Source organism: Phoxinus phoxinus, assembly GCF_949152265.1.
Source record: "Phoxinus phoxinus genome assembly, chromosome: 1".
NCBI classification, from domain to species: Eukaryota; Metazoa; Chordata; class Actinopteri; order Cypriniformes; family Leuciscidae; genus Phoxinus; species Phoxinus phoxinus.
The window spans coordinates 32,512,407-32,535,424 of record NC_136876.1 but is presented as its reverse complement, the minus strand read 5'-3'; the positions used below and the strand labels follow the sequence as shown (position 1 = coordinate 32,535,424).

Genomic DNA, 23,018 nt, shown 5'->3' with positions numbered 1-23,018 from the left:
AAAGAAAGAAAGAAAGAAAGAAAGAAAGAAAGAAAGAAAGAAAGAAAGAAAGAAAGAAAGAAAGAAAGAAAACAAGAAAGAAAACAAGAAAGAAAACAAGAAAAAAAGAAAGAAAATAGCTGGCCAGACATAGCTTTTTGGTGTAATAAAAATCTGGGTAACATTTTACAATACTGTTCCATCATTAATGAATTAACACGGGAACAAATGAGTAATGCAATATTAACATTACTACAATTAACTAACAAGAAACTATGATTAATGAATTAGTAAGTAATAGCGCTTAATTGAATGTGGTAGTTTACCAATAAAAAAATATTTTTTCATACCTCCCATATAATAATGTATAATTACAGTTTTTCTCAGTCGCTTTGTTGCATTTCTTAGGTCAAAGGTGCAATTCTTGATACTACTTGTACAAATTCCAAATCATCTAGTCACTTGTGCACATCATTAAAGCAATTTCTTATTCCTTTGAACAAATTGCAATTGCTTTTGTACATATTGCAATTGATAATGTACAAGTGTCACCTTTTTTCCACATTTTCAATTGCTCATGTCATGTTGATCAAAATATAGTAGATGGTTCTCTGTTGAATAGTCTTACCCCTCAAAACATCTAGGCATTATTTCCTTGCATAAGCCATTACATGCAAAATTGTTGAACTATTTGTCATAAACTGTCGAGCATAGTTTTACACATTTACACAAAACAAATTCAACTGTGTGTTCTGGGATATAGCGTATGGAGTTGGAATCAAGTGAACCCTCTCACAACTTTGTATACGTGGATGAGGCTGGCTTCAACCTGACCAAATGCAGAAGGCGGGGTCGGAATATCATCGGTCACAGAGCTACTGTGGATTTGCCAGGCCAACGGGGAGGAAATATCACCATGTGTGCTGCTATTTCGGAGCATGGTGTGCATATCCCCCTTATAGGGCCATACAACACCCAGCATCTCCTCAACTTTTTAGAGACTCTACAGGGCTGTCATCCCTGATGATGAGAGGGGTCTGTTTAGAGAGGATTTGCCAAAGTATGTGGTCATTTGTGATAATGTGAGTTTCCATCGATCAAACATCATAAGACAATGGTTTGTGACCCACCCGAGGATGCTCATAGAATTCCTCGCACGCACCTTATTCACCATTCCTTAACCCAGTTGAGGAGTTCTTCTCCACAATGGAGGTGGAAGATGCTCGTCAGCCACACACACAGATGACCCTGCTGGCTGCAATGGATGCAGCGTGTGAGGACATCACAGTAGACGACTGCAGAGGATGGATAAGGCATTCCAAAATATTCTTTCCATGTTACATTGGAAGGGAAAATATCCAGTGTGATGTGGATGAGAATATGTGGGCCGACAGACAGGAACGTCTGGCTGTGCCTTAGGGGTGTTTCCTGTGTCTCTTTCTAATTTAGTTTTTTTTTCCTTTGTGCCCCTTGTCTTTTTCTTACTGTAAATTATTTAGTTTTTTTATTTCATAAAGTAGCACTAGTAAAAGCTGTGAAAAACAAAATCCTGTCCAGTCTCTTTCAATCAATAACCCACATACAGTAATATGTAAATAGTACTGTTGAAATTGATATGCCATAGAAGTGCAGCCTTGTGCATTTTCAATACAGTAACTGTCATCCAAACTGTAGCCAAGTTTACATCAGGTAATACTGTCAAAGTACACAGTTACATTGACAACATGCCTAAACATTTTGACGACCTTGTTTGTGAACAATGACTCAATGACTTATCATTCTGATGACACTGACATGATCATTGGGATGAATATTTACTTTTGAGAGATGTACTAAAGATTTTTAGTGACTGACTAGCTTTAGAAACATATCCATTGTATATTGCAGTTTGTACAAATTGTTCTGAGAAATGCACTTATTATTTTGCACATGTTAGGGATGATGTGAAAAATGCACCAAAGCGACTGAGAAAAACTGTAATGTTAAATTTAATATCAACCTAGTAATAATAAAACAAGTATTATCAAATACTTCAGAAGGAATTACTAATTATTTGGATCCTTATTCTAAAGTGAAAAGCATGATTCCTCTCTAATGACTGAAATCATTGTAAGATTTTGAGTTTTTTGTAAGGTTTTGCAAATTTTTATAAATATGTAAAAATCGGTGTGCATCTTGAGACAAAACAATGGCCCTGACATATTTTAAGATTTGTCAGTTTAAGTTGGTGAAGTTACAGTTAAACAGCTCAAACATGCATTTTAGTCTGGGACTAGCTTAAGTCTTGTCTGTGGGAGCTAGAGTGTTTTGTGTCTCCATGTCCTGAGACATGACTTACTAACAGAATATCTTATTATAGGAGTATAAAAAACAAAGCGCAAAACATGCATAGAAAATGCATGTCTGTGCTTTTATGCAGATGAGGCAGGGTGAAGGAAAAGGAAGTGGAAGGAAGGGAGACTACAAAAAAGAGACCATTGGGGGGAGAAAATATCAGCATAATGAATGAGTAAAATATTTTTTAAAAGACAATGTGAGCCACAGTGGATTAGAGATAGTCCGCAAGAGATCAAACCAGAGAAAGGGGGTTTAGAATGAGCTAATTAAGAATGTGTGCAAGTTTCCGACAGGCCTGTATCTCTCTGTTCTCATTAAAGTTGCAGGCTTCATTTCTATCCCTCTTCCATATGATCCGTACAGTTCAATCTGATCGCTTTGATTAAGAACATCTTACAGGTGATTAATGAGTCACATGATCAAGACCAGTCAGCGTGAGGAAGGATGTGCTTAAACTTTACTGCCCTGTGATCGATCAGGGCCACTCCACTCAAGTTCAAAAACGACTGGCTGGACGAAGCGCACACACACACACACACACACACACACACGAAAACCAGGTTGGGTTTTAGACATAATGGTTTTTATACTGTGCAGTATATATCTATAAATACGACGCAGACAGACAGACAGACAGACAGACAGACAGACAGACAGACAGACAGACAGACAGACAGACAGACAGATAGACAGACAGATAGATAGATAGATAGATAGATAGATAGATAGATAGATAGATAGATAGATAGATAGATAGATAGATAGATAGATAGATAGATAGATAGATAGATAGATAGATAGATAGATAGATAGATAGATAGATAGATAGATAGATAGATAATTAGCTATGTGTCTTTGACGTGTTTAAACCCTGGCAGTTCTCAGTGGCCTATGAACATGATCCCATTAGCCTCTATGTCAGCATTAGACACTGCATTCACATCTCTTAATTAACTAGCACTGTGCATGAACTACATTATCTTTAAATATAGCTCTGTACTGTGAAAGAAGACTTTCGGCAAAACCACATTAAGGTGATTACAAGTTCTGGCCTCAATTATAAACCGCTATGAACTATGAACCAACATCTAACAAATTAACCACCAATGGTCACAAATTAGTAAGTCTATGACATTTAACCTGTTAAAACCAAGTGATATGGTACAAACAGAAACCTACCAAAGCAAATCATCTCTAAGTCATACTGTAGGACACTTGCGCCACTTAATAATGTTCCACTTAATAACGCCACTTCATTCAGATGAACATATCCATAATGGCGCTGAGTTCGTTACTGGAATTTTTATTAATCGCTGACTCCATTTTAAAAAATTCAGCTGGGCTTTATTTATTTTTTTCAAGAGTGACCCTATCAATTCAACTGTATTACAAAGCTGCCACATTCCGCTACAGATATAAATAATCATCCTGATCCTGTTCCTTCCATCACAAGGAAAGCAGCCAGACAAGGACACACTGAAAAAGGAAGGCCTTGAGACATTGAGATGAATGGGAATGCTAACAGATCGTTCTCACCAGGTATAATAGACCTTGTTGTTTACATACAGTACACAGATTTTTTCTCGTTCTTTTCTATTTCTTTTCATTTTTTAAAAGAGTTATACTGTCAGAGGGATACTAATATAAAGCCTGAAACATACAACATCACAAACAAATGGAACAGTGTGAGAACACATATGCACGCATAATCAAATTTCTAAAGAGCATATTGAGCTCGAAGCTAATTATCTGGAAGAGAGCTTAGCGGAGACAGGTGTTATCTTACTTCAAAGCAGATTTGAGAGTTTCTAAAGAAAAATAAGACTGTGATTTCTAAACAGGTGAAAACGCTCTGATCTGTGTGATTTACAGGCTTATTTTATTAGGCTGAATGATTTGTAATTCAACATGTCCTCATTGGCAGTTAAAAAAAAAACCTCATAGAGCTCAGCAAGAGCACGAATTGGGTTCAGTGCAACAGGGATGAAATCCTTAATCAAAACCCATATTAATAGATGGATCTTTTAATCTGTTTCAGGATGTCAGGGTAAAATATTCCCACATTTCTCAAGAGCGAGAGATGGTGGTGGGAGAATAGAGGAGCTCTGAATTGATCTCAACACCACTTGAGCATATATTTTTTTAACATTTACAACAAATTATTTAAAAATTGGAAACTTTTTTAAGGTAACAGCATATCTTCAAGAGAAGCGATTTCAATTCAATAAAAAAAAATCAATAAAAAAATATTCTTGAACATGTATTTTGTAAAGAACAAGAGATGGACATGTACAAAAAATAAATGTTTCTTTCTAAAATTATATATGCACATGGTTTATTTCTTGCAATTAAAATGACTTGATTTGCATGTGATTTGGACGTGGCAATCTAGTGCAAGACACTCTAGTGGCAATTAGTGCAACTATTTTACATTGTATATTCATACAAAATTTCGCCAAAATTTGTACGTCTTTGTACAATATGAATCTCAAGTGAACAAACGCAATTAGTTATTCCAAGTTTTTTATTTATTAATTTATTTTTTTAACTTAAATGTCGTGGAACAGGGGTGTGTAGACTTTTCATCTCCACTGTATTCATGTTTTCTCATCGGGAGATAAAGTCGGCAAATAAACCAAGCTATCAGCATCCACAAGTAATTTTGAGTAAATAACCCAATAGAGCTTAGGAGGGAGAACGCCAGAAAATCTCCAGACACATATCGGATTTCCTGTGAACGGCTTTTCCTCCTCAGACCAGATAAAAGAGGAATCATTAGCACACTGAGACTTTGGGGATGAGTGTTGATTAGCCTGACTGAGGACTGAATCTCAAACGTTCCCTGACAGGGACTTGGTGGAGATTGCGGTCGACGGGATTCAGAAGCAGATTTTCAGCAGCTTTAGGTATAGCTGCTAGACAAGCACAGTGCAATTACACCAGCACAAGCGGGATGCTAATCATTAATCCTCTGCCCGCAACACTAATCGCAAAGCTGCGTGAAACGTGTGAACACTTCGTAAATGAGCACAATGACAGGGAATGTTGTGACACAGGATGACATCAGATGACAGCGTTGCCGTGTCATGATAGCTCCAGCGCTAGCCTAGATAACGTGACATCACAACATTTCCATCTATTATTCCACACAAAACAAATAAGACATGATTTTTAATGATAAAACATCAGTTTGTACGTGTGAAAGACTCCTCAGGTTAATTTTGCCAGATGAGATTTGATGTTGAAAGCAGTGAACCATGAGGCGATGTACTGCCTCAACAGCAAGGTACTGACTCAAGGCAACAGTTTCTCTGTCTAATCGGCTCTGACACAAGGGCATTTGCGTCATTCTCTCTCCTGCATGAATTACTCTCTCACCTCTGTGTCTGCCGCCTCATATCATGTTGTTGTTGTTTTTCTTATTTATAATATTGCGAATGTCCCTTTTTTACTTGATGAAATCAAAGTAAAGTAATACTTGGGAGTCATGCATCAAAGTCAAAGAGAACAGAACCATAAATCAAGAAAGGTCCCGGAGGAAGCGTTTATTGCTTTCATATGGACTATTTTATGTACGTTTCTGATGTTTCACCTAACATTCACACCAATGAGACAATTGTTAGGAATTTGATGAGAAATTGTGAGTGCGTATTGTGCTTCTCTGACTTTTTCCTTTGATATTCACATTGTATTTTAATTTACTTTCCCTGTTGCACAGAACCCAAAAGTCACAGTGTTCCCTATGGCCAACATCTGTATGTAATTATTGAAATCCCTCATTACCAGTTGAATGTGTTCATGTGTCTCTCTTCTGGACAAGTCATCTTTTCTATGCTACATAATAATAAGAAGAATAGTTTTAGGCAGAATAAAAATGAGGTAAAAATGCATGGAAGATACAAAAAATCAAAAGCTATACAACATTTTAAATTAAAGAGAAAACCCTAATATGAATGAAAAGATGGATAGAATGATAGAGAGATAGGCCACGGTTGTCAGTCCTGTGAGTCCTTCATTTAAATTTCACACACAGTTCAGTTTACCACATTCTATAGACAAACTCACACCCTCACATTTTCAGGACTCACACTTTGGCTACTTTGGTCACGGGCTTGATACCTGTTTATGGCACGTTCATACCGACAGCATTCGAGCCACTACTGTACAGTAAGTTACTGTTTGAATGGGACATTTCACGAGTTTGTGTGGCCATATAACCTTTTTCCTCATGAAAAGTATATCTTATAAAGAAATTAAGGGTATCAGTAATTAATCACTTAACTTGTGCAATGACATAAGCTACATAAATATTCAAGTCGAAGCGTATCAATGTAACGGCCATATGGCAGTATTTATAGCAATATTATAATACAAGTTAATGTCATAATTCTATTTAAGCAGACGCTTAACTATTATATAAAAATAACATTAGCATAAATAGGCCATTATTTCGATTTGCCACAGACCCTCTATAGTCACGCCTGATCTCAGCTGTCAAGCGCAGGGTTGTTTAGCTGCTGAATGCTGCTAATGTTCTGAGAAGTGTTTGTCTCCCCTGTTCCTGGAGTGCCCCAGCCCAGCACTGCACACTCAGGATGTCTCCCTTATTATAGACACACATTTCAGGTCTTGGAGCATCTACTAATAAGCTGATGAATTGAATCAGGTGTGCTAGATTAAGGAGACATCCCAAATGGGCAGTGCTGGAGGGGTCTCTGAAAACCAGACTGAGAAGCACTGCTTTAGAGTAAACACACACAGATAGTATGATGAAAGGAATTCTAATTCTGGACGCAGTGCATGGATTTTCAACTTTTTTTATTTTTTATTTGACTTGACACCCACCAGGGCCATCTTTTTTGTGGAAGGGTTTTGTCCCTGGTCCCATGAATTCAAGCAAAAGTCTCAGCACCGTCTGAGATTAGACTACACACAACTCCTTATTGCTCTCTCTCTATCTTTCTCTCTCTCTCTCTCTAGCTTTCTCCTCAGCATTAGTCAAAAGCTTGACTGGGCTTCAAAGCACATGCAGTTCAAAGCATCTTTTTTCAAGTGTGTGTTTGGACTATATTCTGATGTGCAGTGGTCCCTGCAGGCCTACAGAAACAGAGACGGCACTGAAGAGGCCAGACCAGACTGCGTTTCATGTGTCATTCACCTGACCTGCCCCATCACATGACCCAAGTTCAGCATCTGAGAGCTGAACTGAACACCAGCCTTTTCTCCTCTCAATTCACTGAATATAAGAATCATAAGGAATTGAATGATTTCATGTGTTATGCTTGCATTACCGAATCAGAATGACACTTTTATTTTTTGGTCAACTATCCCTTTAAGTATATTATAATAGTTATTGGTGTATTTTGAGTTGGATGGATTGGGGTGGATTGGTTTGTTTGAGGCTGTGTCGTTCACAGGCAGTATACAGAGGTATAGCAACGAGGTAGGTCTGGATTGACTTTTTGTATCATATTCTGTCTACTAAGCTCCCTTTATCTACTCAGTTTTTGAAGGCATCATACAGTAGATGTGTCCTACACAATCCTCTGGTTGGTGTAATGAATAAATAATGCCACCGGAAGTAGTGGGGCGGCAGCGGCTCAGTCGTTCATGTAGGTTGTCTACAAACCGGAAGGTTGGTGGTTCAATCCCTGGTTCCACCTGACCAAGTGTCGAGATGACCATGAGCAAGACACCTAACCCCAGCTGTTCCCGACGAGCTGGATGGCGCCTTGCATGGCTGACACTGCCGTCGGTGTATGAATGGGTGAATGTGAGGCAACATGTAAAGCGCTTTGGTGGCCATTGGGTCTGTGAAAGCGCTATATAAATGCAGTCCATTTACCATTTTAGTGGTTGAAAGTACTTTTTTCAAGATATGATTCAATTACCAGCATATAAACATGTGTTTTCATTGCATTATTTTACGATGCCTAGTCTTTTCTCATCACATTCACCTGTTGTGGTAAGCTCACGACTCAGCTAAAGCATCAATGGAACCAGCTAAATGCAACCAGTTCTGAATAAAATAAATGTATAAATATTCAACCATACCGGAAAACAAGGTGTGGAAATGTCTTGAAGTGGAGATTCCTTGAAGATGTCTTGAAGTGAAGACAGATTGTGTTCCACAGTTCTTCCATAAGCACAGGATTTGATACACTCTAATCTTTAGAGGACTGGGACACCAGCGTGTGGAAAACAGCATGAAAACTAATGCATTATGGTTATTTAGACCAATCCATTGCACATTAAACCCCCACACTAATACTTTTATACAATCACATAATGTGTGTGCCAGCCATCGACTGATGTGATCGTCCTTTCATTCTGAAATGTATTTCATGTGTCACCACCATGTGATGGTGAAATTAGAAGCGCAGCAGGAGCAGACAGCAGTGGAAGAGAAGCAGCAGGAGAAGAGGTCCCATCATGCCCTGAGTAGCGCTCTGTTGTTTTCTACACATCAGAAGCACCTGTTCAGATGACAGGCTGAGTGATGGTGCTGCCACAGTGTCCGCTTATTTTAATCAAAACAGTCTTCCCTCTGCTTTCACACCACCCCTTTCCTATCTCTCTCTATCTTCTTCTTTCTCTTCAAATGTTCATCTCTGTCTTCTCTAGTTCCGTTGTTCTATTCATTTCTTCATGTAAAATGTAATACCACTTAAGAAAATATTTATTTGCCATGATTATGTGTGATTTATGACAAGATATGAGTGTTCTTCGTATGAGGATTACTCAGTTATCTGGATTTTATTGTTGACGATCATCACGGAGTTGCTGTCATAGCAACAGGTCCGTAAACTCAAACCTGCTCGGGAGCAGGCTTATTTAATTTAAACAGGATTAGATTGTATTTTTTTTTTAAATGAAGGTGATACTTAACATTTACTTTCTTACAAGAGTACCCTATTGAACCAGGGACAATAATAATCACAAAAAATAATAATTTTTAAAAATGAATTTGAAAATAACATCATGATGTTGTGTAGTCTGTCATAATTTTGACACAGCTAGTTTTTCTCGTTGAGAGTTTTATTCGTGAGGAAATAATTCACTAATAATTTTACTGCAGTCTTTCACACAGGAAGTTAGTTAGTCTGAGCTGTGCATTCATTTGTTAATTAAAATGTAAAGCCTGCTAGAAATTGTGAAATAATGGAAATAATTGGGACAAACAGTACACATTTCATTTCATATAACTTTTATGTTGTTTTGGTCGTTTGGCTGTTTCCTTATAAAGTTTTTGTCAGGTTTGTGATGTTCTTTTTTAATATGATGTCATTACGTTTACTGCCTTGCTGCCAGGCCATTTGCTGCATTGCTGATCATCGCAAATTAATTCGAAGAACTATTAGCCAGAGATCGGTTATCACGATTGAAGATCTGGCATCTGTCAAATAATCTCAGATGTACTGTATTAAGCGAGGGACGAAGAATGGACTCCAGGAATGTTAGGCACCAGTTCTGGACGGCCATTATCCTGCAGTTGACTACCAACTCTGATCAAACACACCTGCTGTAATTTCATGTAATCCATAAGACGTTTCTCAGGTGTCTTTGATTAGGGTTGAAAATCAATCCTCCAGAGCCAATGCTGAACAGCCATGTACTTAATAACATTTCGGCCCAGCTATGGTTCAGCTTAACCATTTTAGCACCGATTTCCTGTGACTTAATTTCAACTTTTCAGCCTGAAACCTCCTGCCATGCTCCAAAGATGTGATTTGCACATATCAATGTGAAATGCTTTCACTGTCAACATGTCTCTAATACACACTCAGTCACAAACAGCAAATTGCGACTCTTGGGCTGTAATTTGTCATGCAGGGTCAATTTGACCCAGCAACAAGTACACTGGCTCCACTATTAAGTGGCAGCGCAGAAATATCTACAAATGCTGAAACTTTTTTTTGAGAGCAGGAGATAGAAAATATCATTGGCTCAGTAAAAAGATACGATTTCAGGACAGATTGAGTGAGATTGAGTGGAATACACACAGGGTGAGCAGGAGTAAATGAGCGAGACGATAGGTGAAGAGCTGCTCGATAGAGAAAGGAAAGATCTGGTCTCATGATGGACAGATGGGCCAAAGGATCATGACATACACTTCAAGAAAAGCACAGATTTAAGTAGACAGGGGGGCAGAAAACGTGTGAGTGCAGGGAGAGAGTAAAGGAAGAGGCACAACAAAAACAAGATCTGACAAAGCACTTCCTTTGAAAGTCATCCCTCACTCTCTGTCATCCCCTATACCAGCCTCCTTCTGGTGTGGAGATTCTGATGAGATTCGTCCTGACACAGGCCTTGATGTGTCAGACTTGTGAGATTTTTCTCTGCCCTGTAAATGGACCACAGTCCACAGAAGCCGTGACGTCAAACAAGTTTACTTAAAATAAAATAAAATAAAAGACCTCTATAAGACTTACCAAAGAGCCACATTCTGGATGATTCTTCAATATTGGATGTCCCAGAGGTTAGAATTAGTTTCATTATCTAAAGGTTGCATTGAAACTTGGACACTTGGATCACATTGTAGCATCTTTTCCCCCACAATTAACACTTTTGTCTCTAATAAAAATGTACACTTAAAAATAAAATATATAAAAAAGTGTTACTAAGGAGATTAAATATAAGTTGTAAAAATTATAATAAATATCAGGTTAAGTAGAATACTTAGATATTTAAACATGTTATTGTGTATTTTATTGTGTAAATGTCACGATTCCTGTACTGTCTTGTGTTGTTGATTTTCTAAATTATGCAAATCATGTTGTAACTTCAAGTTATGCAAAGTGTGAATATATTTTTTAATTGTGCATTTGGGGTACATACAATGCAAGCTACAAAATGTCCCTTAGCAGTTATTTGTTTCAAACAATGTTCAAAAATGGTCATTTCCTTCACAAAATGCTAATAAACACAACATACCATTTGAGATGTGAAATGACACCATATCACTTCAGACGAAAAAAGGACAGCATTTGTATGTATGTCCACAGTTGGACATTGTTAAAAGACAAGTGAAATAAAATGTGTGAAAAGTATAATTTCAGTGTTAAAGTCTAGAGGGCCAAAAGTGTCCATAGCTAAATAAACCACACATCATCATCTTTACCTTTCAGCTGTGAAACGTTTGTCTAAGAACAGAATTTACTGAATTGTCTGACAGCATTAACAACTACAACTGCAGCTCAAAGCTCATCATCTTTGACTCTCAAACTTGAAAACTAGGGTGTGTCTTCCTTCCCTTAGAAAGTCTGTCGCTATCACTCCTGCCATTTCCCTAGTCTCAGTCACCATGGTGATAAACCACCAAGTGATAAAGTCGTTACGAGACAGCCTTTATTTACATACTCAAGGCTTTTCCTCACTGAGCCTAATGAAATGAGAACCCGAGAGGGACGGAAATCAGGGTGAGTGGGAGGAGGGCTATAACACTAGGGAACTATAGTGTGTGTGTGTGTGTGTGTGTGTGTGTGTGTGTGTGTGTGTGTGTGTGTGTGTGTGTGTGTGTGTGTGTGTGTGCGTGTGCGCGCGCATGTCTGCGTGCGTGTGTGTGTGTGTAAGCCATGAACTAACTGCTTTTTGCTCTTTTCATTTGCATTTTCACACACCCAGTGTTCTGGAGTGAATATTTTCGAGTCAGTGAGAAGATTGGTCAATTGTTTAAATGGGTGGTTTGGTGAAAGAGAGGTGCTGTTGCAATGAAAGGACAATCACTGAAAGTCACAGTTCAGGCAGTCTTCCATTTGTTCAAGTATCTGTGTAACAGCGCTAGTACCACACTTTATTATCTAATTAGATTTAAAAAATAAAAAAAGAGGAGCAGTGCATAAACAACACAATGCAATCTGCATTTAATTCAACACAAAGGGAAAAGTTATTAAGCAGATTTCTTGATTGCTGCGAAGACATACATCAGATTTTATTGGCCCCAGATGAATATCAAGCAGGTTGCAAATACACGGGTATGAAATGAAGCCAAGCTCTAAGCCTCTTCACAGATTCAAGAGGAATAGAAACGAGAGGATGGAAGAAGAAGAAATATAGTGCCTTAGAGGAAATGATATGTTGGGATTAGAAAGGAAGTGGGCGCAGAGCTGTAATAGTCCAGAACAATTTCACTTCCTGTCTGTGTGGCCCTCCAGGTCTACTTTACCAGCGTGTCACCTTCATTTCAGTCACTTCCTGCATCCTTTGTTTATTCCTCTCTCTCCTTGTCCCTTTATCTTTCTGTCATCTTCTTTTCTTCTCGTGTCATCTCTCGCACTCCCTTTTGTGATTTTATGATGCTTTCAACTAATAGACTGGATCCACGCAACTAGGGGACAGACGCTGCACACTGCGGCAACGAGGTATCGATCGGGTGTTTGGCTCTGTTCTCGGAGATGGGGAAGGTAACCTCGAATGTGTGTTGCATTTAGCTTATTTCAGAACCTATTTCAGAAGGTTTCGCTGTGTGCGTGTATATGATGGGAAAAAGAGAAAAATCAAAGATGACAAAAAGTGGCTGAAGAAAGTTTCGCAAAGTTATACTGCCAATAAATGTAACACAGATAATTGAATGATCACTGAATAAATCAATAGTTATCAAAAACGAAAAGTAAATGATAGCTTTTTTGTTAACACATAAAAATAAGTTTTGGCACAAATAGGAAAAAATTAAATACATTCCTAATCATGCCGATCACAGCTTCATGCTCTCAGAAAGCGTTAGATAGGTATTAGGATATTTTTGTCTATAGCCAAGTAGAGTAATATCCTACTATAGTCTATAGACGTCCTCACTTTGCTGCACGAGTGTTGGCCGGACATCAGGAATTCCTCAAATCATTTACTTGATCCTCAAAAAAAATTCTGATCATAATCAATTATACATATTTCGCTTTTGGGCTAATTTTCAACGTAAAAAAAAAGGTTTGGAACATGGGGACAAGTAAATGACGATGATACATTTCATTTTGGGAGGTGGAATTATTAGTTTATGACTTGGATACTTTTCTCATAGTTGACTCTGGTCAGCTGCTATAACTTTCCTCTTATAAAATGTGCACATTCATAAAAGTTTCACAGTGTCAGCTCCTAAAATGCATTACAGACCCGTCAATACTGAGCTACATACGAAACATAAATGCACCAGAAAAGCATTTAGAGCTTCTAATTCCCACTTACAGAAGAAAAAGAAAACCTCTGACTCACATATGATTAAATCCACCCTTCACCACCACACTACCCTGTATTTAAACCCATGAGCACTGCATTAATTAAACGTCATCTGTGCCTCATGTCTATTCAAACGGAAAGTGAGTCCATTAAAACTCGCAGGATGACGGAGAAGTCAGAAAATAGATGTGTCATAATAAAAGCATAATCGTGGAATCATAAATATGAAGTGGGGAACAGGCCAGTGCTGAGTAAGAACTGGGCTGAATGATTAAGAGGGTAATTAATCTCTAATGAGATTGATTCTCTTGATTCGCCTGCCCTTTAAAACAGACATCATCTTACAGAACAGCTTAATGACCTTGCTTAATTGTTCACGGAAGAGGGAAAGGCTGCACGTGAACGTGTGGGTATGTGAAAAGCAGCAGGGGTGGTATCGTTTCAGGGGATGAGTGTAAACAGTGCGTAGCTATTTGTATAATATAAGACCATAAAAAACTGAGTGACTCAGCTCTCTCTTTCCTTTCCCGCTCTTTTATTTCCTCTTCCACAGTGTTTAATGCAATCAGCACAAATGGCTCAGCAAGACATGACAGTGAATGCAGACTAATTGAATGACGTGACTAATAAATTGAATGTGTGTTCTGACTTTAAACCCTCATGACACACTCATGTCATAATCAAACAATAGGAATGTTCTCATGAATATGCAAAACTGGTTGTCAGTCTTTGGAATACTGACTCACAGTGAAATGAACGATCATCTGAAAGGTCTCTCGAGAGGGTGTCCTAACCAGATTTGACACGTGACATCAGCAATGTTTTCAGCATCAAGGTGTAAGTTTTTTCTTTTTCTTTAGTGAAAGTAAAATACTGTGCAGTCATGGGGTTCTGGTCACACATTTTGTTATATAAGGTTCAACAATATATTTACCATCTCTCTCTCTCTCTCTCTCTCTCTCTCTCTCTCTCTCTCTCTCTCTCTCTCTCTCTCTCTCTCTCTCTCTCTCTCTCTCTCTCTCAAAAAAGACATTATGTCTTACTTAATGAAGCCATGTTTCGTTTAGTGTTAAAGGTTGACGGCAGTGTGTTTAGCCGTGGCTGATTTATGATTAGCAGCTGACCAGTGGAAATGACTGCCACAACACACACGTGGTGCAAACATAAGACACCCCCCATGAGCAAACGCCATGAAGAATGAAACAACCTCTACCATTCCCAATTAAGCAGATTTACAGCCGCCACAATCAACCCATTATACAAAATGTTTTATGAATATAGTTTATAGTCCAGCCACAAAGATCCATCATTAGCGCTGCGGCCGCATCTGGAGAGGGAGGCTATTGTGCTTCGTCCTAATCAGAAACTCCAGACGTCAAAAGGTAAAACAATGGGTTACTATGCAAAACATGTCATGACCTCAGAGGCAGCCCGCTCGCGAATACATCTGCAGCTTATGGTCCTATAAAAATATCTACTGATATTGCAGGCCTGTAAGATGAGATGTAATTAACTTACACACTCATCACAAGTGCTTCATACTGTTGAGTAACACTTAAAACTTGAATTTAACCTATAACTCAAAAGGTCTTCAAAAAGTCCTCATGGAATCACTGACCAAACTGACCCTCTTGGAGAATACTCAGTGCTCAAATCCATATGGAAACAAACTCACAGAGAAAGAGAGAGGCCAAAGGCTGGTTGGCAAGAGCTCTATCTGGGGAGAGATGTGGCATCTTTATGCTTTGTGATAAACAAGTAGGAGTTAAAAAAAAGAGCATATTATTTAGCCTGCAGGAAGATGGCACAAAAAGTAGATGAAAAATGACAACAGAAAAGTGAGAGTGGAGAGATAAAGAAACAATGTAAGGTGAAAGGATGCCAAATAAAATTGGAACCTACGATGTGAGAGGAAACCAATGGCTAAAAAGAGTGAGAGTGTCACAGCAGGAGTAAGAATGTGAGGCTGACCAACTGAACAACACAGAACGACACAGTCAGACAAATGTGCAGTTTGGACATGAGCAGAAAGGTGGAAAAAGGCAGAGCGATCTTCACAAGACCTGTAGGCTTTTTAGACACTCCATTTCCATGGAGACGGGTTTATTGATGCCAAAGGTGCCATATTTGAAGATGAAAAAAGTTGCCAGTCTGGCAGCTAAAATATGAATCGTTCGAGGATGCCAGGTCATCTTTCTTACACTCTTGGTAACTCTTTCTGAATGAACGCTAGATTTTATTATTTTAAAATAAATTTAAAAAAGTTATCATCTAAAATCTGTAATCTAAACAAGTTATATGAATATCTTGTCAAACAATAGCCTAGTGAAGACCTACATTGAGTTTAAAGGAATAAATAAATACTGTGTCAAACTCAAGGCCCGCGGGCCGGAATGGGTGTCTTAAAATTAGGGATGCAACGAAATTTAGGCTGCCGAAATTTTTCGGCCGAAAATAATATTTTTGTTTTTTGGCCAAAAGAGACAAAAAAAAAAACGCAATACCACTACTGTGCTGTAACGTGGTGTGTATAGCCATGATGGAAACACTGGTAAAATGACACGTATCACGATCCTCTCGTTCACTGGTCCTCTCCCTGCTATCTGCTCATGCTCTGATAAAAATAGCTTTGTTGGACTATACTTTATTTTGACAATTGGTAAAAACAAAATCTGTTAAATCGGATTCTGTTAAAGGGTTAGTTCACCCAAAAATGAAAATAATGTCATTAATGACTCGCCCTCATGTCGTTCTAAGCCCGTAAGACCTCCGTTCATCTCCGGAACACAGTTTAAGATATTTTAGATTTAGTCCGAGAGCTTTCTGTCCCTCCATTGAAAATGTATATACGGTATACTGTCCATGTCCAGAAAGGTAATAAAAAACATCATCAAAGTAGTCCATGTGACATCAGTGGGTTAGTTAGAAGTTTTTGAAGCATCGAAAATACTTTTTGGTCCAAAAATAACACAAAATAAGACTTTATTCAGCATTGTATTCTTTCCCGGGTCTGTTGTCAATCCTTCACAGTGACGCTGCTGACGTAAGACGCTGATGACGTGTTATCTGGTGCGCCTGAGCTTCGTTTACAGTCTGAGGGAGACGCACGCTATATTCAAGCTATTCTACATTGTTTGCGTGGATATCATTTTTTTAATGGTGCGTAAATGTGCATGTCGCGGATGAGACACTTTTACAGCGTGCGTTTCCCTGTCTATAAATGAAGCTCGGGCGCACCAGATAACACGTCATCAGCGTCTTACGCCATCAGCGTAACTGTGAAGGATTGACAACAGACCCGGGAGAGAATACAATGCTGAATTAAGTCTTATTTTGTGTTAATTTTGGACCAAAAAGTATTTTCGATGCTTCAAAAACTTCTAACTAACCCACTGATGTCACATGGACTACTGTGATGATGTTTTTTATTACCTTTCTGGACATGGACAGTATACCGTATATACATTTTCAATGGAGGGACAGAAAGCTCTCGGACTAAATCTAAAATATCTTAAACTGTGTTCCGAAGATGAACGGAGGTCTTACGGGCTTAGAACGACATGAGGGTGAGTCATTAATTACATTATTTTCATTTTTGGGTGAACTAACCCTTTAAATCAGATTCTGCTACATAGAACTGATTGAAGAATGATATATTAATATTTAATATTATTTTAATATAGGTACCAGTATTAGCCTTTTCATCGTTTGTATCACTCCGCTTGTCTGTGTTTACGCCACTTGCATCATTAAGCCAGTAGGTGGCGACAAGTGACTGTCTTTATGAGTTAACAATTGAACTGTAATTAAACTGATTAGTGCCAAAAATGTTGATTAACCCAGGAAAGAAACAAGTTCCTGAAACCAATCTTTAATGCTAATATAAATTGCTCATTTGCCTCTGGACACAAAAAGATTGCACTGGTTTTTGATTGAAATTTAACATCTATGCAAAATAATCCTTAAAGATTTATCATTTAAGGGCATTCCTGTTTGGAATATGTGATTGTGTATTGTCAACAAAAAGCAGAAACATTCTGCATTTCCATTTTGTAGAGTGGATCATTCATTGCAACATTTATCCTCATTGAATCTGTTATGTCCTTGACAAATATTTTATGCTACTGCCCACTGACATGCTTTTAAAGCTTTTGTTATCCAATTTTTTTAAACACCTTAAAATGCACATATAAGGGAGTCAGAGGAATCAAAATGTTATCGGGGGAGCATGCCCACCGAACCCCCCTTACTACCTCACATTTGAATACACATGACTGTGTGGTAATGTGTGCTGGTGTGGCTACAGTGCCAAGGCAGAATTTTTGAGCCAGTTTGCTCCTGCATATACAATACATTATTCTCCGTATCAAATCATGTTATCTTATTACCAGCCCCTGATGTTTCGGGCTCATCCCCTGATGTTTTTAAAACCTAGAAACACCCCTGCAAATGCTTATACAATATTTGTAACTTAAATAAGTAATAATCAAATAAAGGGACAATATATTAAGGAGTAGTAACATTTTAAAAGTAGTACAGTTATGGTCCTTTGAGACCATAATGCTGAAGTGGCCCTCAGTGAAAATGAGTTTGACACCCCTGCGTAAATCATGGCATGGCTTTTGTTCTTCTGTGTAACACAAAAGATTAAGTTTAGTAGAATGTACAAGCAGCTTTTGTCCATTCACTGAGAGTAAATGGTGGTCATGAATGTCAAACAAGAGTTGTAATTGAATATAAACTGTAATTTCAGTCTCTTCCTTGCAGTTATTCTATGACATAAAAATACTTTTTAGATATTTATATACACATATATAAATATTTTGATACCACACAATGGTTTATTGTGTTTTTTTGTGAGTTCACCAATGATGTGAATGAGTAGCCAGTTCATTATTACAAAACAATCATTCATCTTCAAGAAAGTCAAAAAGGTTTGGAATGACATGACAGTGATGTAGAGGATGACTGAATTTGCATTTTAGGGTGAATTAGCCCTTTAAGAAATAGACAAACAATAATACACAACATAACAAAACTACATTTATGCATAGAAAAATGGCTTTGATGTGCAGTATTAATCTGTTGTACCCCAGATTTAAGTGAGTTCTTATGTGCAGTCTCCAAAGCATGCACAATGTTTCAGTTAGAACAAAACACTTCTGTACCCTGAATAACCTCTCCTGGTCTGAACCTAAAACCGAGAGTTTCAATGACTGACAAATGTGTTTATCAATATAGTCCATGGCAGGGCCTTGGAGCACGACTGACTTTTCAGAGATAAAAAAAAAAAGCCACTAGAGGCCGAGGCATGTCTATTTGCTGTCAAAAAAGCCTCCATGAGACATGCACGCTTAGGGCCCTTGAGTTACAGCCAAAGCTTGAAAAAGAGTGAGAGATATTGAAATGGCTTTGTGCCAAAACAGATTCCAATATACAAGGGAATTGGGGGGGGGGGGGGGGGGGGGGGGCTGAGAGGAGAATGGTAGAGACAAAGACAAGATATAGACGTCTCTAAATCAAAAATGCTATCTGTGTATCTCTGTGGTGTTTTTTTCCTGGCTTAGTGGGAAAAAAGGTGAAAACTGGAGCACAGTCTTATCCAAGGCTATAAAAAAGCAGGTACATTCAGCACACTTTCACACATTCACTCTATAACTCCATTAATAATTCACATTTGTACCAAGAACAAAAACACTATTGATCAAATAAGCTTTCTACGCAGTGGTGTGTGGAGTTGCTCATGGGAGGGTTACGACTTCATGAATGTAGTTTTGTGTGTTAAGTCCAGGCTATCAGTGAGCGGGTACTGAAGAAACTGAATAGCCCTCACATTGGGATTCATGGGGCCATGACTCCCTCACTCCCTCCCTCCCTCCCTCACTCACTCCCTCACTCCCTCCCTCACTCACTCCCTCACTATGACGCAGATTGACAACGAGCAATCCTTTTAATAAACTCCAAAAGAGAGACAACACAACAAACCATTACCTTTAAAGCAAGACATATAACAGAGAACTGATGGAAAATACACACAGGAAGGTAATTAACAGAACAGGTGAGGACTAATTAGGGACTATGGAAACGTACAGTGAAACATGATATATTGATCAAAAATCAAACAGAGAAAATAAGGCTGAACAGCAGGTTAACTAAGTGCAGACATAAAACAAAAACAGCCTTGAATAAGAATAAAAAAAACACTAAATATCTGATCACTCAAACAATCTAAAGTTTTTTAACAACTCTTTTGATACCACTGGAATTTTATAGACCAATTTTAATATTACAATTGCATTTAAAGTAGTGTTTCTGAACTCCTATGATTTCATCTATGAACCTAAAGCAGCCGTCTGCTGATTTAACTGTCAAACTCCATATGCACTTTGTTGTGATATGCTTTGATATGAAAACATCTGCAGAGAAGCGGAGAACATAAATATAAATATGCCCCCGTTTGCTCTCTGCTCCTATTTACAGATCATCAGGCAACTCTTGCCTCATGTTATTTACCTTCTCTTCTAGTCTCAACTCAATCTCAACTCTGCTTTTTCTCATCTCTACACTAGTCTCTACTACTCATCTGTTTTCTATACCTCTACTCTACTTATTTTGTCTCATCTTTCTCCTCTCGTCATGACCTCATCTGACTGGTACCACAGTACACTTTTTAGGATGTGTATTACACAGCTCACTTCACACCTCCCGGCTATGAACCAGGCCACACTGGGCGTCATTATAGCCCAAACCCACTAACCCACTATAACATCAGTCACACTCCATAATTCAGCTCCATATCTGAAATCAAGATGCATGCAGGAGTTAGTTCCTTCAATATACACCAATCGATCGTTTCAACATATGAGCCCCTGATCCATCAACCCTGTTGACCTGAACACCCGAGGGCGAAACAAGCCGCCAACTCTGCACGCTGGAGGAATCTGGATAGAGACTCATCCTCTCTCAGCCATGTTATTGAGCACTGATTGATCATTTCTACGTGCAGCTTCAGGTCTGATGTAATTAAATGTCCTCTAATGAGATTCTCCTGGCCATCAGTGGACCATCAACAGCAGGAGAGGGAGCAGGTATGAGACACGCTGCATAGTAGTCACACAATAAAAGGTTTATCTCATCTCGTCTCAGACTGGACACATGAGACATTTATCAGACAAGTGAGAGTCAGGATGTCAAACATAGGACTCGTTGTCATATGCACGAGTAGGTGACAAGATAATTAAGTGTAAAAGGCAAGAGAAGTGATCCATCTACTGTTTCTTTATGCTTCAACTGAAGACTCTGAACCAAAAATCCTAGCCAGGCGTGTCAAATCTTCAAGACACTGACAGTGACAGGAACAGATACGAATCAGACAACTCAAGCGTGGACCAGTGACTGTATCGCACTATTACATGATTATGTCACCTTTGTGTGTTTGACACCACCTCAGTCATCGACGCATCGCGAGTTCCATCATAAAACCAACCAACAAGCAACCAGTTTAAAATGTGCTAAACAACATCCTCAGCCTCGGTATGAACAGTTCCATGCACTGTATAATTTTTTTTTTTTTATAAAATCCCATTACATTTATATAAAATAAAAAAGTGTGTGTGTGTGTGTGTGTGTGTGTGTGTGTGTGTGTGTGTGTGTGTGTGTGTGTGTGTGTGTGTGTGTGTGTTTGTGTGCACATGTTTACGCAGGATAAAGTTTGAGAGCATGTCTTTTAAATAAGTCAAAAGACCTCATTTCAATTTAATGTCACTCTTGTCCAATAACAAATTACCCCATCAAAAGCCACTAATGTTTGCTGACAGACAAATCAGTACTTGCCCCTCAAATATCAGCTAATAAAAGCAGCCTAGACGTTTATTACTTATTGATTTTCCCAACTGTACTTCCATTTGTTGGCGTAAAGCAAAATCTCATTTAATGCTTTGTTTTCCCTCTACTCTACTCGTGGGAGGACTTTGGTCTTGCTTATCCCTCTCTGCCTCTCAAAGAAAAACTTTGAAGCAATGAGATCACAGAAGGTGCCACTGTCAAATTGCCAGTATTATTCTGTAATGCTTGTCTCTCTGTGTGTGCTGTCTTTATTTCCCCTCAACTATTTAGGAAAGAAAAGAACATCTGTGGAAGTCTGCTGGCGTGATCTCTTCATACGTCTTAGGCTTAATGTTATATGTGAACGAGTGATGTTTGCTCTGGCAACACAATAACATCTGATTGTTCTTATATAGCACAACCCAGACTCCCTCAAAACTTGTCTGGTTTTGTGGAGGAGACTAGAGTATTTATAGAAATGCATGTCACATCCTGCAGAGGGAAGTGAGGTTATGGGTTTAAATGAACCAGGAATGTGATTAGAATAAGTAAATACCACTCACAGGACACGCCTCATTAACTCTGAAGGATTGTGGATATGTTCAAAACACCTCAGCTAAAACACACACACACACACACACACACTGCCCTTTAACTGCCGAACTGACACGTTAGTGGAAAAACATAATATCTCACTTTTCCCTCACACGCTTGTAATGTTAACCAAATGCTAATCCCACAGTGTATAACATATGTGAATGTGACTGTTCGCAAATTTATCACGTTTGAACAAAGGATTATACAGCACGACAAGTAGAGTCACTCATGACTAAAATAATTAGCTACAATGATGATATTGGAATACAAAAGCAATTACTATTTAAAACATTTGTAACTGCTAATTTTAGTACCAGCCCTCATAACAAAAGAAAAGAAAATTGGTCTATATTTTTCTATTTATTTTACAATCTTGGGCCAGTTGCATAAACATAGCAATTATGTTAAGACTGTGTCTTCAATACTAGTATAACCAATTAGCATTTAGTCAAGGGGTAATCAGTCTTACTGTTTGGTATTAAATTAGACCAATCTACATTCATATGTAACAGACTTAAAAAAAGTGATGACTAATTTGTAAGACTAGTCTTGCCGTTTCTGCAACCGCCCCTGGTCTCATTAGAAGTTGAAATAATTTGAACGAAATGGTGAAATCATTTGAAAACTTACAATCCAAACCCTAAAGCTAAGCATTACTGTAATATCAACCCCAACTCCTACACCCACTGAGATACGGGGGACAAGCTGTAGATTTTAATACAATTCAAGACATACATGATCACATGATTTCACTATCTCGTACAAATTATTTCAACCAGTCAAGCTATTTTCAGTTCCACACAGAGACAAACTTTTCCCTGTGTAGTACCCCCATCAGAGGGGAAAAATAGATCAGTAGAAAAGCAGAGATACCACAATGTTCTGAACCCCCTGTGAGAGACCAGCCCCGCTAATGGCCTTAGCAAAATGCCACTGTTTCAAACAGTGAAAAGTGCCTTCCTCAGAAAGCTGAAAATGGACCACTATTATCCATATATATTAAACATTGGAGGACAATTTTCTTATCAGCACTTATAGCTTTTGAATTATATAGTGTGTGATTTTACTGAAATGGATGATAATGGCAGATTGAGTGCTGTTGTAGAGCGGCT

General features: G+C 38.4%; 1 protein-coding gene across 4 annotated transcripts in view; it reads right to left on the bottom strand.

The window, feature by feature from the left end:
- asic2 (acid-sensing (proton-gated) ion channel 2) overlaps positions 1–23,018 on the bottom strand; it is a 385,466-nt gene that overhangs the window by 109,917 nt on the left and 252,531 nt on the right. The gene's annotated exons all lie outside the window — the stretch shown is intronic.